Raw genomic sequence first — 19,195 nt, 5'->3', positions numbered from 1 at the left:
CTTACCATGCAACGATCACAACCATCATGGTGTCTAATGAGAACAAGTGGGATACAACTTACTATTGGAGGTAAGGATAAAATCCATCATATCATCCAGTTACAATGGGTGATATACAACTTACCACGCAAGGATCACAACCATTATGTTGAGTAACAAGTGAGATACTACTTTCCATAAAAGGTAAGGTTCATATCCATCCCATCGTCTATCAATCTTTCCACATTTAACTTCAAGAGACAAGTTGTAGAACACCTATATCACATAATTTATGTGAGATACCACTTGCCACGAGAGGAAAGGATCATAACCATATCAAGTCATCTCAACCCATTGGCTAGATGGGGAGGAAAATTCCCAACAAGCCAAACTTTTGGGTAGGAAGCATACTAGGTTATACTTTGTCTAGTCCAATTATTATAAGGGGGATATACCCAACTGGTCATAAATGGAAAGGGTCAAACACACCTTATAATGACAATATGCGAGATACTATTTACTACAAAGTGTAAGGATCACAACCATTCTATTTTCTAGATATCGCTAAACCCTAGGAGCTCTATGGCTCAATTCCTCACCCTAGAAGCTTATAAAAGGTGGAAGAGCATATCCCAATGTCCTCAATAAGCTAAGATCATTACCCGAGAGGGTCTAATCCATCAGTCCAAGCTGATCTCTGAAGAACAAGAAGTTTCCTTTCGGCAAAGGCTTGGTGAGTATGTTTTCTATCTGTTAGTTAGTCAAAATATGATAGAGTCTCACTACTCCTCTCTACGTCATGTCTCGAATATAGTGATACATTATCTCAATATGCTTTGACTTGTCTTGAAATATGAGATTCTCTGCTAATCAAATCTCACTCTTGTTGTCGCAATATACTCTACCTCCAATGTACTCAAAGTCATGAACTTCTATTCCCTACTCATCCAAGATATCATGGAAGACCCCAAACTAAAGCATCACCCTGATGTGCTCCTCTTGTCAATAACATTTGCATCCAATTCAACATCACTGAATCCATGTATCCTCACATTTATGGTGATATATATTTGTCATAGAATAATCGTCCCATGCAAATATCTCAACATGTGCTTGTAAACAACCCAATGTGAATGAAGAGGCTCTATCATGAATTGGATCAAAGTGTTAACTGCAAAACATATGTTTGGAAAGGTTCTCATAAGGAACATTAAGGTCCCTGTTGATACTTAAAGGGGTTCGCCAAGTTAGGTCTAGCAACATCTCCACATAACTTCTTGAAATCCATTTCCATTGGAGTGATGAGGGACTTGCATTCTTCTATTCCAAATCTTTCCAGTAGTTTCACGACATAATTTCCTAAAGAAAGGAAAATATTTCCATGTCTTTTCCACATTTCTAATCCCAGGAAATAGTGCATCAAACAAAGATCCTTCATTTCTAGCTTAGAGGCCAAATCCCTCTTACACTTGAGCATCAAAGGTTCACTAAATGTCACGAATAAATCATCAACATATAAAACCAAAATCAAAGGCATACCTCTGAATTTTTTGAAGTAGAGATTTGGATTAGCATTGCTTCTCATGAAACCCAAATTCAACAAGTAAATATCAATGTAGGCATACCAAACTCTGAGGGCTTGCTTCAATCTGCAAACATGACTCAATTTTTCCTTTACTTCAAATCCCTATGGTTTTTAAAAAACACTTCTTCTTATAGTATTCCATGAAGAGATGCAGTCTACACATCCATCTAGTCCAGGGTCTATCCTTGACTTGGAGCAAGGGAAACAATGGAACATATATTAGTGTATTAGGCTACTGGTGCAAATATCTCATCTTAATCATCTTCCTCTTTTTCTGAGAAACCTCTAGCTACAAACCTCACTTTATACTTCTCAATTCTTCCATTAGCTCCATGCTTTACCTTATATTGTCGTTTCAAAGTCACAATAGATTTTGCTTTGACCAGATATATATATTCTAAAGGCTTTAGATTTTCACAATATCCAACAAATTTACCTTTCTTTTAAGTGGCTTCATGCTTGTTGCTCTTAACCTTTGGCACATGAAAGTATACAGGGTAGCCAAATATTCGTAGATGACTAATATTAGGATTCACACCTATAAACACTTATTCGAGAGTTTTGGTATCCAAAGCTTGATGAGGAACCCTATTTTGAAAATAGATCATTGTATTTGTGGATTCTCCCCAATGGAACTGAGGAAACTTTTGATCATGCAACATTTCTCTATCATATTCCATGATAGACCTATTCTTTCTTTCAGTGACACCATTGTGCTTGAGATTATATGGTACAATAGTGTCTTTCTTGATTCAAGCCTCCCTGCAAAAGTCAACAATCTCACTTGACGTATATTCTCCACCATTTTTGGACTTGAAAAAAATGATTCTCTTCCTAGTTTGATTCTATATTAGTGCCTTTAAGCCCTTGAACATGTCAAATGCTTCATCCTTGTGCTTCAAATAAAATATCCATGTTTTCCTGGAGAAAACATCAATAAAGAGTATATAATAGAGGTAGCCACCAAGGGAGTGCACATGCATGGGACCACATACGTCAGCATGGATGAGTTGTAGAATATCATTAGTGTTTCTTTTTCTAGAGGGTAATGGTCCCCTTGTCTTCTTTCCATTAGCAGATCCTGGACATACTCTGTCATGACTAGCTTGAACATTAGGCATCCCAAAAACCAGCTTTCGTAATTTAGGTAGGGCTTCATAATGTAGATGTGCAATCCTTCAGTACCATAGCTCACATTGATGATCAATATTGTGGACCATAGGTCATAGCGGTCTTCCATTGTCTCTAAAGAGTCCTTTAATTTTAGATCCCAAGGTGAAAGCATATCTCATGTGGGAATCCATAGGCCAAATGAGGACCTTTCCTTTTATGAAGGCTTCTCTCATCGCTTTATCTTCCAAGGAAGATATATATATGAAGTTCTTTTTTAATCTCGAAACATAAATAACATCATGAAGAAGAACATATTCTGTAGAGTCTAGATGAAATTTTCTAGAGGTAAATCCTTTCATAAGATATGTAGAGTTTTCAACAATAATGATGTTTAGATTTGTCTCCCTCTCAACTAGATTTGAGAGGAATCCCTTGCACCAAAATAAATTTCTAGAAGCCCCATTATCTACTAGCTAGTTATCACATGAATCTAGATGAGAAGAACTAGAAAGAGTAGAAATAAGTATATATTCATATTGAGTAGCAACAACATTATTTTCATACCTCGAGTTCCTTGATATTTTTGAGGATGATGAACTTCATCATAACAATCAAGAGCATATCTTATTATTCTATCATTCCCTCTTCTTCTATCATTGAACATGCTATTTTTGAAGCCATGATAGATGGACCATGGAGCATTCCTCTTTTCTGAACAATCTTGAGCATAGTTCCCATACTTGTGACAATTATAGCATTCAATATTTGACATGTACCTATCTCTTTTTGATGTCCTATTAGAGTCCCTGGATACTAGTGCAAGCTTTATTGAATTAGATTTTCCTCCTCGTCCTTTCCTTTTCTTATCTTGATCAACAAATGCAAAGGGATCTCCTTCTTCATTACTTTGAATCCTCTTTCTTCAGATCATTTCACATTCTTCTTGAGTACATTTTCCAACCAACTCATCAAATATGAGGAATTTCGCATTGTTACTTATAGTTGTATGAAGGTTTCCCAAATAGGAGGTAGACCTTGAAGTGTGACCAACACCAACTAATTATTAAATAGAAGATCACCAACAATCTAGAATTGATCCCTTAGTTGGGATATCCTGATGACGTGGGATTGCACAAATTCCCCCTTGTTCATCTTCATGTCCTTGAGTTGTTTTTTCAATAAGAGGATGTGATTCAAATGTTTTACCTCATATATCCTAACTAACTTATCAAAGATATCCTTAGACTTCGAAATTTTCCAACATAAGCAAGTAAATGATCTTTCAAAGAATGAATAGGAATTTTCTTGGCTTTGATCTCACCTTTTTTATATTTTTCCTTCGTAGTAGCAAGGATATTTTCTGAAGGTTCAGTTACCTTTCCTTCCACATATTCCAAAACATCCTTGTCATCCAGTATGTCTTTTAACCCAATCTTCGAAGAAACAAAATTTGAGGAGTCAGTCATCTTATTTGGTTCCTTGAAGTGGGAGGTATACATCTTGACCAAGTCAAATATGGTTCTTTGGATTCTTCCAAAGATGATTTCTCTTGACTCTTCATTCCTTGGGCTTGTCTTCACCATAGCTCTTATATCATGTTAATTTTCCACTGTTCTATGTTGTTACAATCACTTAGCCCAATATTTTCTTTAGTTAGAAATCACTTTTAATCTTCCAATAATAAATAACAATTATATATAGAACATTAAATGAAATGTAAAAATAGAATGGAATCAAGAGCAATAAAAGATATAAGATTTGGTCAAAGTTTGAGGAAAAACCCCACAAAGGGGAAAACTGTTTCAAATTATTCTTCTTATTAGATTTTTATAAAATATTCAATAGAGAGATATAAAGATTCAATTCATCAACAAAAGAGTCAAAGTCAATTCTTTGACTATCTAAGAGATCCAAAAAGCAATATCTAATATATGAGCTTCAAATTCAAATTTGGTAAACAAGTCAAAGTCTATGATACTGCCATAGTCAACACTAGTCAAAAATTCCCTATCTAATCAACCAGTTAATAGTCAAACTCCTCCAAAAGTGCTCGGTCAACAATCAAAATATTGGCCCTCCAAGCTGGTCAAACCTCAGCCAAAACAGTGTCAAACAACTCAGTGAAAGGATGGAGAATAACTCCATGGTCAACTTCAAATTTCATAGGTCAAAGTCAACAATTAGTAGAAATCAAAAGTTCCCAAGAAATATTTTTTCCACCACAGAAAAAATTGACCTTAAAATATTTAACTTTTTCAAGTCAAAGGAGGTCAAAATACTAAGTCAAACATGGGAAATGGTCACCCAAACAAAAAATTTGATCCATAATTTCAGGTTAGCCATTGAACCTTTGCACATGTGAACTCAGGGGCATTACTTCAGACCTTTATGCACCAATCACAAGAGGAGAGAGAAGAATATGTGTGGTTCTGTGATTTCCAAATGATTTTTCCTTCACTTAAATTTATATGTGACTTTTGAGAACCGATTTTGTCTTTAGGCCAACCTGAACTTTTGTGTCCTTGTGGGTTTTCACATTAAAAATATATTTTTCCTTGACCAAATTAAATTCTTCCAAGGGAAAAGGGGGTCTTCTTTGGATGAGGAAGGGTGTCTAAAGGAGGGAATTTATCCCCGAGATGCCAAATTAATAGGTTTGACCTTTCCCTTATAGAGGAACCAACTCTATTTATGACTAGTTTGTAAAGGGTTTTTCTGATGAGGAAATTCTTTGACCTGCAACTTTCCAGATTCTTACAAGGTCTTTGTCTTTCTCCAGGGTTCTTCAACTATGAGGCCAAGACCCTTTCTTGGGTTTTCTTCAGTTCATTAGGGTTTGAATGACTAATGTTCTTTTAATTAGTTTAGTCAAGCCTCCCTCTGAATAGGCTTCTAAAGCAGTTTTCCAAATAATTTCAACTACAATTACCTATACATTTGTCTTATTAAATGTTTATAGTGGGTCAACTATATAAGTCTATTTTCTAAGAGCTCTTTTTTAGTTTATCTTGATTTTGGCTTAGTTTTTTTTCTCTTACAGTGAATTTTTTGGTACTTCCCTTTACAAAATTTCTCTGGAAAATACATTGAATACATTGAATTCTATCTTTTTTTAGGACTATCAATACACAATTGTTCCTACGTAATGAAAATTTTCCATTACTATTTAATTCCTTGTTTATATAATTTATTACGAAATATTTTTTATGGATTCCTTCTACCATTAGTATTGTATATTACATGTTGAAGTCACTGTAATATTTCATGCAAGTTAAAGGAACACTTTTTCACTCTTTCCATACAATATAATTCACAAAATGTCTCTTGAAAATACATTCAATTCTATCTTTTTTCTAGGACTATGAATACACAATTGTTCCTACACAATGAAAGATTTCCATTACTATTTAATTCGTTGTTTATATAAATTATTGTGAAACATTCTTTTATTGATTCTTTCTACCATTATTATTGTGTATTACATGTTGAAGTCACAGTTATATTTCATGCAAGTTAAAGGAACACTTTTTCACTCTTTCCTTACAATATAATTCAAGTTTTTATGTATAGATTACTCATTTTCCTTTTCATTTTGAAAATATCACTCCATTATTACAATTTTCTTGTAACTAATAAATATATATAACGTATGGAAATTGATTTATCAAGATATTATGTACTTGTTCTTTCACTATTCTTCATCTATACTGTCATTTGTTGAATATCGGTATACTAAAATAATTAATTATGCAAAGAAATAACTTATACATGTATAGGACATATACATATTGTAACTATGAACTTATTTTCCGGGTGTCTTCGATACTAGGACCTATGAACTTATGGTCCAGGCATCTTCGGTACTAGGACCTACTTCTCTTCTTATGACCTAATTACTTAGAAATTAGTACTATTACCCACTAAAGAGGGAGGGTGTTTAACCTATTCACCCTCTATGTGGTAACTAACCTGGGTTAATTTTCCAACTTTTAATTATATATATATATATATATATATATATATATATATATATATATATATATATATATATATATATATGTATGTATATTACTTACAATGCTCCCTTCAACCTCATCACTTCTTGTGAAATTAGTTATAATAACCATAGAACTCTGACTATTAATTATACTAATAATAACCATAGAACTCTGAATATTAATTATATTCAGAAAACAAATTTATTACTCTTCTATTACTAGAACCTATAGCCATGTAAGTATACTTTTCCTGGATTCTCTATAATTATTCACCTTGCTCACGTTGTAATATTCAGGTTCACTGATAGAACGTTACCAGTTACAAGTTACTACTGTACAATCTGGGTTTCATTAAAAAATTGTATGTACACTATCTGATGAGCCTCGGTATTGCAACAAGAATGTTGCAACTTCCAAGGCTACCAACTTTAATTATCAACATGGGGTTCGTACAAACTTAAGAGGTATCGGCACTATGTGTGTAGAATACAATGTGTCCTTCCTTTGCTGTCATGATGCAATAGAGTGCATGTGCTAAATTCAAATCCTAAACTAATTGCATAAATGAAATGCTCAAAATGGAACCTTAACCTATTGCAAGAAAGAAAGTACAAGGAAAGAGAATGAAATCAAACGCTGACACACACCATTTTTTAATTATGTTCTAAGAGGATTTGCTTCAAAAGAATGCTAAGCTCACATGTATGCAGTCCTACTGTCCTAAGAATGCAGATTCAAACCATCAAACCTTCTACTGCTATGCATGTAAATGAATAAAATAAATTTATTTTTCTTTTTGTCTTTTTGTCTTGACGAAAATGAGGTGCCAGTCAGTAATTCGACTACAAGTTAACTTTGTAACCAATTAGCTACGGAAAAATAGATTCTATATGTGGATTTCCACCCTGAGGGTCCCCCTTATATGACCTATCACTGTTGGTCCCTCATTGACTTCTCCTCTCATCAAGCGCTTCAATCCGTGCCATTGATCTCACTTCTCGAGATCCAACGGATATCGCATCGTCCACTCACCAACTAACCCGAACGATTTCCACCATCGATGTGACCCATCCAATCGAATGGATATCATGCAATATCGCGTGAAATCTTGCACGGTCGATATCAGGTCGAGAGTGCGCGAGAAAAGTGGTTTTCCTGTGATACGTGCTACCTGCTAATGTTAATCGTGTGCATTTTAGTAATATCGTTTATAGACATTAGGGCATGCAAGATACCGCTTCGCACTTATCAATACCACCCACGTCCTTAATTCATAATTTTAATAAAGGCACTTAAGGAAAGGTTTAGTGCTTAAACTCAATATTAACGATTAACACTAATTGACTATGATTTATAAATAAAATGCATGAAAAGAGAAAAATACCCGATTAGGGTCCAGAATGCCGATTCATAGTCATAAGAGAATTTTTCACCAAAATAGTTCATCCACACAACACTTCAATCAATTATTCAATGAAATGGAAATTACAGAGTCTTGGCCCTCTCAGCTCGATTACAACGGTTTGTCTGACCTCTGTTTCAATCTCAAACCCTATCTCTCTCACACCTGTTGCTTACTCACTCTATTCTCGATAATCACTTTGTCATTATATTCTTTCCTCTTTTATGAATCAAATCCTATCCTAACTACATTGACAACTCAATCTCTATTTTTATCACTCAACCATTAGATCCCTATTCTCAGGCTCTGATACACATCTATACTAACCCTCATCTCTTAGTCTAAAGATAATACAATGATCTAATTAGTACAATAATTAAAGCAAAGATAAATTCGAGAGATCCAACAATCTATATTTGCGAATAAGAAGACTAATCCAAGCAACTCAATGATTATTATAAACTTCCTAATCTTTTCCAAGGATGAAATAATGATTGTGATCTTCCAAAAGAGCTTACATCAACCATTTAACTCAATCCTACAACAAGAAATCATTAATTCTAAATGCAAAAATTAAAAGAAATAAAAACAAGAGATGCATGTGAATAAGCAATGAAAAGAAGGAAAGAAAACGATACAAAAGGGCTTTGAGGCCCATGGGATGGCCAAGCGCAAGGAAACTCAGAGACCTACAGAGGAGAACAAGATTTAGAAGCTGAACATGACACCAATCTTCATTATTTTCATCAATATAATTACATCCCTACAAGAAAATACAATGGAGCTGCAAAAATACAAGCTCCCTCCACACTAACACTAATGAAAAAATCCCCCCTTGAGCAAAATTCGACTTGGTACTTATACAATATTATTAGGAATCATTCCCCATAAATGGAGGAAGCTTTCCCCACCAAAATCCCTTGATTAGTGGATCTAGTCCCCTTGATTGGTGGAACACATTCTTAGATTTTCTTAATCATTGGAGTTCCACTTTGTGCCATAATTCCATAATATCCTGTTGAATTATTATTTATTATTGATCCTCTAGTAGTAGGGAACAAATTCCTAAATGATCTCCTCTTCCAAATCTTCATAATCTGCCCAATATTCTCATAATATTCCACAAAAAATAAATAATATTAGGCACAAATATTCAATTATTCATAAACATTCCTAATGAATATATTAAAGTTAAAAATAAAATATCTAATACAAAAAGAGAGGTTTAATGTGCTAAAGGATGGTCATAGGCCTTAAGTTATTGTTTAATTTAGAAGCATGGGCCTCAATTTATGTCTAATTTAAAGGCCCATAATACCCCCCTGCTGAAAGTGTTTCTCATCCTCTGAGCAACTTAGTGTCCTCATTGTGCCTCATGCATGGCCCTGGTGGCCTCTCTCTTCTGGATTAAAAATATTAGCTGCAATTTCTGCAAGGACAAGCCCAAAAACATATTTGTGCAAAGAAAACTCATTTTTTCTTGAGACCATTAGCTTGCCTTCTTCCTCTTATTCAAGATTGGTTCTTGAATATTTTTCAATTTAGCAAGGTCTTCCACACCCTTATCAACCTTCTGCTACCTTGTTTCTCCATTTGAACAGCTATAACACCCGAAAATCGTTGTATGAACATTGGGGGATAACCACCCGGTCCGGACCTTAATACAGCTCCTTTTCTGTTTGGGATGCTGGCTCCGACTGGATATAATGGAACCAGTTTCCCAATAATGAATAAAAAGGGATGGATGAGTGATTGGTTTTCTAATAAATGATAATGAGTGGATGACTTAATCTAACAGCGAAAATACAAATGACTATTCTATCCCGGGAGGCTTCTATTCTTTTAAGTGCAATGCTTGATGATCTATGTTCATCGATAGGCATATAGATGACTCTACACAATAAACATAGACATTTATTCACTTAATGATTTCTTTGTTCAAATAATTGAACAAAGTGATTAACAAAACATTGTTACACTTATCCTTTTATATTACCGATACATGTATGATAAAAGAAAAGCATGCTGTAAACATCCAGTAGTGAAAGTATAAAGAATGTTGTTAGAAACACATGCATATATCCGATAATAGCAAGAGCGATCAAACAACAATTCACATAAAAAGAATGAACTGAGACACAGATAGTAGTACCATATGATCTGCAAATCATTCCCAACATTAATCGCTATTTGAATTCCTTCTTCCGACTCAGAAATACTTTTAAATAAAGGCAGTAGTACACATCCACATAAAAGCTTCGTTATCAAAATTGGAATAATTGGCCCAGTCTTTATAAAAAATATGCCTGAATTACAGCAGTGCAACTTCAGGTTTAAGTCATATACAAAAACTTACGACCCTTTCCAATGCATTGAAAGGGTCTATAAATACTTGATTTAGTTAAAACTAACTAACTATAAAATTAAAATTCTACTTAATTGGTACAACTTGATTTGGAGTATCTTCCTCATAGCAATCTGGCAGTCGACAACATGATTCATCACTCTGGTTGTTTGCCTTTCGACCTGAGTTGGCATATTGCTAGCATTGGTTCCACTTCTGGAGGGCGGCTGAGATGAGAATTGAGTTGAGCAGCATAGGTGGCATCTTGTATATCGGGAATGATACATCCAATTGCATCTGTTAGGCACTTGAGGGTGGCTCTCTGGTTGTATGGTTTTACTAGGAACAACCAATAGGTGTCCCAAGTTAAACTGTTAATACCTGCGATCAATCTCCCATTCTTTTCCAGCTCTTGATAACATGAATGATCCAATGTTTTAGCCGATAGTAATTTACCTGGTGTACATTGAGAGATCATATTAGACAAGTAGAGAGTATCATTAATTAATTCAACCAAATTTCTTGTGGTTAATTTGCATCTGGAAATTGCGCTCTCTGCCTTCATTAACTAGGATTTCCATTCCATAAATAGGATCTCTTTATGGGATTCTAAGATTTTTGGCAAATTAGCTTCCTGTCCCTCATCAATGTCCTGCCAATCAGGAAAATTTGCCAAGGTCTCATCGGCCTGCTCCAAGTGTGTTCTAGCATCAACTGATTTATTGATTATTGATGCTGTTATGTCACATAGGGGTTCTGCTTGAGAAATTTTCTGACATAATAGTCTTGTTTGTGTTACCAATGCCTTGTTAATCTGTAGTGCTTCTACTCTGAATTCGGCAGGCTTCGGAAGATTCTTGGACTTTTCTATTTGGCTTGATAATTAAGCAATTTGATCATCTTTCAACTTCACCATCTATTCATTCATTGCTTTTAATTTTGCCAATGCTTCCGACAGCTCCTTCTGCTTTTGAATTGCACTTGAATCAATCCTTTGTTTCTCTTCCTGCAATTGTTTATTAAATTGATTATTTATTTGTTGTTGCGTAGACAACTGCTGTTCGAGTTGTTCTGCTTTCTGCTGCGCCTCCGATAAATGTGCTTGTAGCGAGGCGATTGCTTGGTCCTTTTCTCTTAATAGATTAGTCACTTTTGATGCCTTGTCCATGGTGGCTGCCGAATAGGCTCCAGCATATTGGGACAATTTTGTTAGGTCATCAGAAGGATCAAACTCTTCTTTCCAAACCACATTGGCTGTCACTGTTTGTTCAGGGAATAGGGAAGGTTGATCAATCATTCTCTTTTTCCGCTGTCGCTTTACTACAGCCCTGTGCTTTGGTCTGTAAAAGACATCAAATGGAGGTATATCCTCCACTTGCAAAATGATCTGATTCGAAGGATCTTTGGGAATTATCTCTATTTCTGTAGAAGGGGGTAGGCCGCTGGTTCCACTTGGAACCTCTTTTGATGCTGTATCCTATGTATCAGCTGCTTTGGATGTATTGGCTTCCCTTGAGCTTTCAAGATTGCTTATGATTGAATCGAATTGCTGCCATTCATAGAGAAGCTTCGGGTCAATCTGGCAATCAACATTCACATCCGTGCTGCTCTGCTCCTGCTCTTTCCTCTATACTTCCTCTTGCTCTTTCCTCTGCACTTCCTCCTGCTCTTTCCTCTGTACTTCCTCCCGCTCTTTTGTTTGGATTTCTCCAGCAATTTCTGATGTAGGAGGAGGTTCATTGGTAAGTCGCTGTTCAGGCTCGCTTGACTGTGTCATCGGGGCCGTTGCTAATAGATCTAGAGGCAGAGTTTGCAACCTCTGCTCTCTAAGTCTGTTAAATTCGACCAACCCGTCGTCGTGATATCTCATCTTGGCTAGTGCTTGAACCTGAAATAGCGACTCGGCTGAGGAGAACAGGTCATCAAACTCATCATCTTTATGTTCAAATTTAGTGAGTTTTGCCTGTTCAAGTGCATTATAGGCGACTTTGTTTGGGTCAAATCGCCTATTAGGAAGAGTGGCGAGATTCAGTGTATTAATCTTTTCTGCTTCTTTCTCTGCATGTTTATAGTCATGCAAAGTGTAAACACCACACCTTAGAGGAAAAGGAGGCCAAACCTGCTTCTTTTTATTTTTTAGAGTCTGTGTAACTCCTTTGGATGTAATCTGATATGCTACCTCTCGAGCCAACAGTTTATTGGGTGTATACAAAGGGAGGACATGAGGCTTGGCATGGCTGCCAAAAACTCTTACATAGGTGAATGTTTCTTCTCCGAACCATCTCCCTATGGTTGTCAAGTCAATCTATACTTGTGAGGAAATCTTAGGAGCAGGTTTGTCAAAAATGGCATAGTGAATGGGTAACATAAATCCATTGCAAACTTGATATAGGTGGTGTTTATAGTGGGCTTTCCACAACTTCTGATGGTATATATGAATGGGCATGGGGTCCCGTGGAGTCCATCTCCACCCCAGCACAGGAAATTCGGAATTAAAATAGAGGGTATCCAAGATGTAGGCACTATAGTAAAATGGAGGAATGAACCTTTCAGTAACGCGGGATTTGTTTCTGAATTCAAGAACCGTTGTTGCTAACTTATCAGACAGTATATTTCCCCAATCCATTATTTCACTATTGCATGCTGCTTCCATTAAAGGTACCATTTCTATAGTGAAATTTGAGGAATCATGCAACCCCCAAATCCTACACATCATTACTCCGGCATAACAATAAGGAGAACACAAGGAATCGATAGAGTACTTACCCGAAGACTCATGCTTGTGTTTCGTTGGGTTTTGCCTCCAATCCCGTATAGGTTCTGATTCAATGTCATTTTCATTTCTGAACTTCTCCAGAAATGCTTTGTTGTACTTCTTCTCTGGTGCAGGAAAATGGTACATTTGCCTCAAATCATCGGGTTGAAACGAGCCGAACACTCTCCCGTCGATGGTGCAAAATGTTCTGTTTGTAATTGGGATTTCTTCAATTGCCCATCTTACCACATCTGTATATGGGAGAATTTGCTCTCGGGCTGCTATCCGATGAAGGTAAGAGTCAGCTAAATCCTTTAGAGTAGCATCAGACTTCCAGGTCGGGTCTGCTGTGGCTTGCACTGTTGTTACCTGAGGCTCTTCGGCCTCAATCAAATTGTAGATGCTCAGCCAAGTAGTTTTACCGAGTCCTAGACATGTGGTGTCCAAGATCAGTCCCTTTTTTCTTGGTCCTGGATCGGTAATGTGTTGTCCTGTTACTGCGGAAGCTGAAGCTGTTCCAGTTTTCTTAAATTTCTTCCCCATTTGGCTTGAATTTGCTGCTTCAGAAAAGCTTTGCACAGGAAAGAAAATGAATGTAATGCGGAGAATTGGTGGCGCAAACCAAATATGAACGAGATATATTAATCAATAATGGATGATTAACTTAAGGTGGCCGCGGGTACAATCTCTGAAGAGATTTTGGCCTTACTGTTCCATTAAATGGCCGTTTAAACCTGTCAATCCTTTAAATGCTCATCATATCGTTTATTGGCTGAATAATTCATTTAAGCGTGGCTTTGATGTTTTGGCGGTTGAGCGTAAGTGAATCACTATCAGGAAGAGAAAGGCCTTTAATACTAATTAATCATAATATATCCTGGCCTTATCAATCCTTTTTGAAATCTGTGCCTAGCTTTATCACAATCGGCAATCGGGGGGATGATTAAGTTGTTATATTGGTGTCCTTTCGGAATCCCCGATCGCCAATAGCGATATTGCCAATTCGCATCGGGAGTTTTTAAATGAGGGCTTTTAGATGCATGCATGCTACATTCCCCGATCGCCGATAGCAATATCGCATCGGAGCAAAGAGAGGGGCCTTTTGTTATGATCGCTTGCCTTCCCGATATCCGATAGTCATTTGTGCATTGTCGCATCAGGGAAAACCAATGGGTCTTTTGTCATGCATCCTTTGTTATTGCGATATGTGATCTTGCGATCGCTTTATTGCAATAATAAAGGATTATTCATTTTTTATTATAAGACCGATTATATGATTTATCAAAAAGGTTTATAATGTTTTATTTCTTTTCGGACCTTTTGAATAATGATAAGTTGATACCAATTTAATCTAAAAGGGACCCATTTCATATTATAGTTTTGAAAATAAAAATTTTATGAAATGGGGGGTTGTTGTAGAGCACAACAATTGGCGATTCGCTGGGAGAAACAGTTATCTCTAAGAAATATTGAAATACTTAGACTTTCTTCAAATAGGAATCTTATCAAAGAGGAAAATTCTAATATAACTAGGTATATATACATTCCGAATAAAATAAAAGCTATTTTTGCTAATTTCTTCTCTTGTTAAAATTAGAAACATTCTAAGTTTTAAATTGGCCTCTATTGGTTGATAATGATAAAACAGAAAACCTTTCCAACTCAGCCTTTTTAATTGACTCCTTTGTCATAGGTAGAGCCTCTGCTGCCAACAAACATTCATAGTTTCGAGAGGGATACCTTTTAACCATCTTACTGCCCATTATCCCATCCATTTCAGAGTATGACTAAAAGAATGAATTCAAAACATGCTTTCATATTTTGTATCTATTTATGCTTTTCAATTATTTTGTAAGATAAAAAGCCGTTGTCCTGGTTTGGTGGCCAGCTGTTTGACAATGCCATTCACTGGTAGTAATCTAACCAAACAAGCTAGCTCGTGATGAGACCCCTTGTCTTATGATTCTAAGCCATTACCCTATTTTGGTATGCAGTGTTGGTAATGTCGGTTAAATTATTTCCCAATGATCATGGTAAGCAGGCTTGTAATAACACCCCTTATCTTTTATATCAAATATTTTAGAATTGCACTCTGAGTAATCATAAACTTTGATGAATGGGATGGACAATTTTCTCCTTAAGAGTGAATGGATGACAGGGTAAGAGTTGAAGATGCTGAATTTGGATTAGTTTTTGTTTTGATATTGATAAACTTTTTGTGACCAATTTGAAAACCATAAAATGATTTACAATACTTATAAATCTTGAGAAGATTTCACAAAAATGAAATGGGGTTTTAGAATGTGAATATACCTAATTTCCTAGAAATTGTCCCTTTTGTTTAAGGCTTCTATTATTTAAAAGTAAATATCAAAACTACTTCTTTGAGCAACTTTTCAATATAGCAAAGGTCAATGGAAGATACCTTACAACTTTATTTCCTAATGGTCCTACAAACTACAAATTCTACTGAACTAGAAAAGGGAGAAGGGGTTACCTCCTCAATTGAAGAATTTCTTTAAGATGAGGCCATTAACAGGAAGAGAGTCTCTCTTACCTGATAAATATTGTAGTATGAATGTCGAATGGCCTATCTTCTTGCAGATCTGAAATGGTCCAAGCCACATTTTCTGGAACTTGGTGTGTTTTCCTTTATCCTCATGGGCTTTGTCCCATTTCAGAACTAGATCACCAATTTGCAACTGTTTTGAACTGGATGAAGTTGAATCAAAAGATGACTTGATAATTTGCTGATGTTTTGCATGAGTAATTTTTGCCTTTTCTCTTTCTTCTTCTAATTTTAAGATTTGATCATGTCTAAGTTGAATAGAAGAAGAGGGGCTTTCTTCAATAAACTGAACTAGGGATAGAGAAGGAAGGACAAGATTCATTGGTAGCACTACTCCTTTCCCATATACAAGATTGAATGGAGAAGAACCTACGGAAGCCTTCTGTGTTATCCTATCAGCCCATAGTGCGAATATTAAAGATTTGTGCCAATTTTTATGATTCTGTTCGATAGTTCGCTTAATAATTTTAACTAGATTTTTATTGGTAGATTTTGCTAAACCATTCCCCTAGGGATAGTAATTTGCAGAATATTTCAATTTAAACCCTCTTTTAATAGCGAATTCAAACATAGCATTTCCAGAAAAATAAGATGCATTATCGAAAACAAGAGCATTTGGGACACCAAACCTGGTAATGATGAATTGATCTATGAATTCCATAATTGCCTCAGCATTTGTTGTCTTTAAAGGAATCGCTTCAACCCACTTAGTAAAATAATTAGTGGCAGTAAGGATATACTTATGTTGTTTGGACGAATGTGGAGTGATTTCTCCAATGATGTCCAATCCCCATTGCTCAAATGGTTGTTCAATGTTGACTGGTTGCAAAGGGAAAGCTGGCTTTCTTTGTCTTCCACTGGAAGTTTGACAACTTCGGCATTTCCTTACATATTCATGAGCATCTCTGAACAGGGTGGGCCAATAGTATCCAGCATGAATGATTTTGTGGGTTGTTGTGTCAGCTCCAAAATGTCCTCCCGCTGGTCCATCATGTAGTTCCTGCAAAACCTTTTGTGCTTCAGGTTTTTCTAGGCATCTTAATAAAATTGAAACATAATTTTGCCTAAAAAGTACATCACCAATGATTGTGAAGTTTTTTGCTTTTAATCTAATGGCCCTTTTGTTTTTATAAGACAGGTTACGAGGTGCATATCCATTTTTCAAATAAAAGATCAAGTCTTCATATTGTGATTCAGAATCAGTAATACTTATCTGGTTGATTTCTTCAGTATGTTCTGTATCACCTGGTTGTTGAATGTTGGATGTTCCTGCTAATAACCTGCAAAAACCTTGGCCTCTAACAATCTTTGCTGGCTTAATTTCCAAGTCATATTCTTGAATTGTTGTAACCCAGTTTGCTCTTTTTTCACCTAATTCCCTTTGGATTAGTAATTGCCTTACTGCAGGAAAAGGAACTATAACTTTTGTATGGGCTTTTAAAAGGAAGGGTCTGTAATGCTTGATAGCTTTGTACACAGCAAAGGCTTGTTTTTCAACTTTGGAATAATTTAGTTCCGCACCCTGCAGGTTTGAACTATAAAATGAAATCAGTGCTTCCAAATTGTGATCATTAATCTGAGTGAGTACTGCTGCATAAGATGAATTGGATGCGATAGTGTACAATGTGAAATGATTAGAAAAATTAGGAGTGTTCAAAGCGGGGGCATTGATTATTGATTGTTTGATTGAATCAAATGCTTCCTTTTCTACAGATCCCCATCTAAACACTGAAAATTTCTTAATCATAGTTTGTAATGGTAAAATGATGTGAGAAAAGCCAGGAACAAATCTCTTGACAAAATTTATTTGGCCTAAAAATGACTGCATGGATTTTTTATTATGAGGAAAAGGAATTTTAGAGATTTCTTTAATCCTATCCGGATCAATATAAATGCCATCTTTGGAAATAATAAAGCCCAAGAGCTTTCCTTTATTAAGAGCAAAGAATGATTTTTTAGGATTGAGTGAAATACCATACTTTCTGCAGCGTCTAAAGATTTGATTTAAATCATGCAAATGATTGGATCTCTTCTTAGAAAAACAGTAATATCATCTAAGTAGACAACTACTGTTTTGTTGATCAATCCTTTGAAAGATATATCCATCGCTCTTTGGAACGTGGCTTCTGCATTAATAAGTCCAAAAGGCATTTTCTGATAAGCATAAGTTCCCCATTTCGTTCTGAAGGTAGTTTTGAGTCTGTCATCAGGATGGACCAAAACTTGGTTATATCCTGAAAAACCATCTAAAAAGGACATTAACTCAGAACCTGCTACTGAATGGAGTATCTGCTCCATAGTCGGCAATGGGAAATTATCTTTTTGGCTTGCCTTATTTAGATTTCTGAAATCTATACAAATCTTGATGTTGCCATTTTTCTTCCTAACAGGCACCATATTGGAGACCCAGTTTGAGTGCCGAACGGGAAAAATAATCTTAGCTTTCAAGAGTTTATTTAGTTCTGATTTTATTTGACTCTCTGAGTTCGGATGTATTTTCCTCAACTTTTGTTGAACTGGTTTTTGTTCGGAAAGCATTGGAATGGTGTGCTGGATGATAGATGCATCATATGTTTTTAAATTGTCATATTTCCAAGCGAAGACATGTTTATTTTTTCTTAATAATCTAATGAATGCTATCTTTTCTTCCACAGAAAGTCCTAATCCCAAATTAATGTTTTGAGGATTCTGCTCAGTGCCAAGATTTATTAATTCAAATCTTAAGGTGGAACTTTGGAGCTTTGTATTGGTCACAGGTTTAAACCTGTCTTTAATATCGTAAAGATCCTCAAGCTTCACCATAGGCTTTGGTATTGAGTTTTCCTCATGCTTTTCTTTCATCTGAAGGTCATGCTCACTTTCCTCAATGATCTGATCATCGTAGGACTTTTCGGAAGTCAAAAAATGTAAGATGTCTTCATCATGATTGAACACTCGCCAATTAGTGACATTGTCAGGAATTGATGGTCTAAAAAGTAACTCTACTGAAAATCTATCTAGGCTATAATCTTCGGAAGGTAGGAGTTTGGAAGCAACATTGGCTAGCAAGTCAGCTGCTGAATTTTGAGACCTAGGGATGGAAGAAATATTGAATGCTAAAAATTGAGAGGTGAGTTCTTGTACCAGCGACTGATAATGTTTGAAGTGTCTAGAAAGACAACGAATTGTATTTCTCACCTGTTTAATAATAATTTCTGAATCACCAAATACATTCAAATATTGAACCTTGAGGCCAATTGCTTTGTATAGTCCTTGGACTAAGGCTTCGTACTCAACTGTATTATTTGTGCATTCAAACTCCAACCTACAGGACAGCATCGTTTTTTCTCCCTGAGGGCTAAGAAAAATACATCCTGCTCACGAGCCTTCACTAGACTTACACGCATCAAAATATAGTGACCAAAATAAAGAATTATCAACAATTTTATTTACAGTTTCCTCAGTATTGTT

The sequence above is a fragment of the Pinus tabuliformis genome, chromosome Q (genome assembly GCF_031772625.1).
Source record: "Pinus tabuliformis cultivar Carrire ecotype Pingquan chromosome Q, CPIR1, whole genome shotgun sequence".
In the NCBI taxonomy this organism is placed as follows: Eukaryota; Viridiplantae; Streptophyta; class Pinopsida; order Pinales; family Pinaceae; genus Pinus; species Pinus tabuliformis.
Note: the sequence above shows the minus strand (reverse complement) of the source record.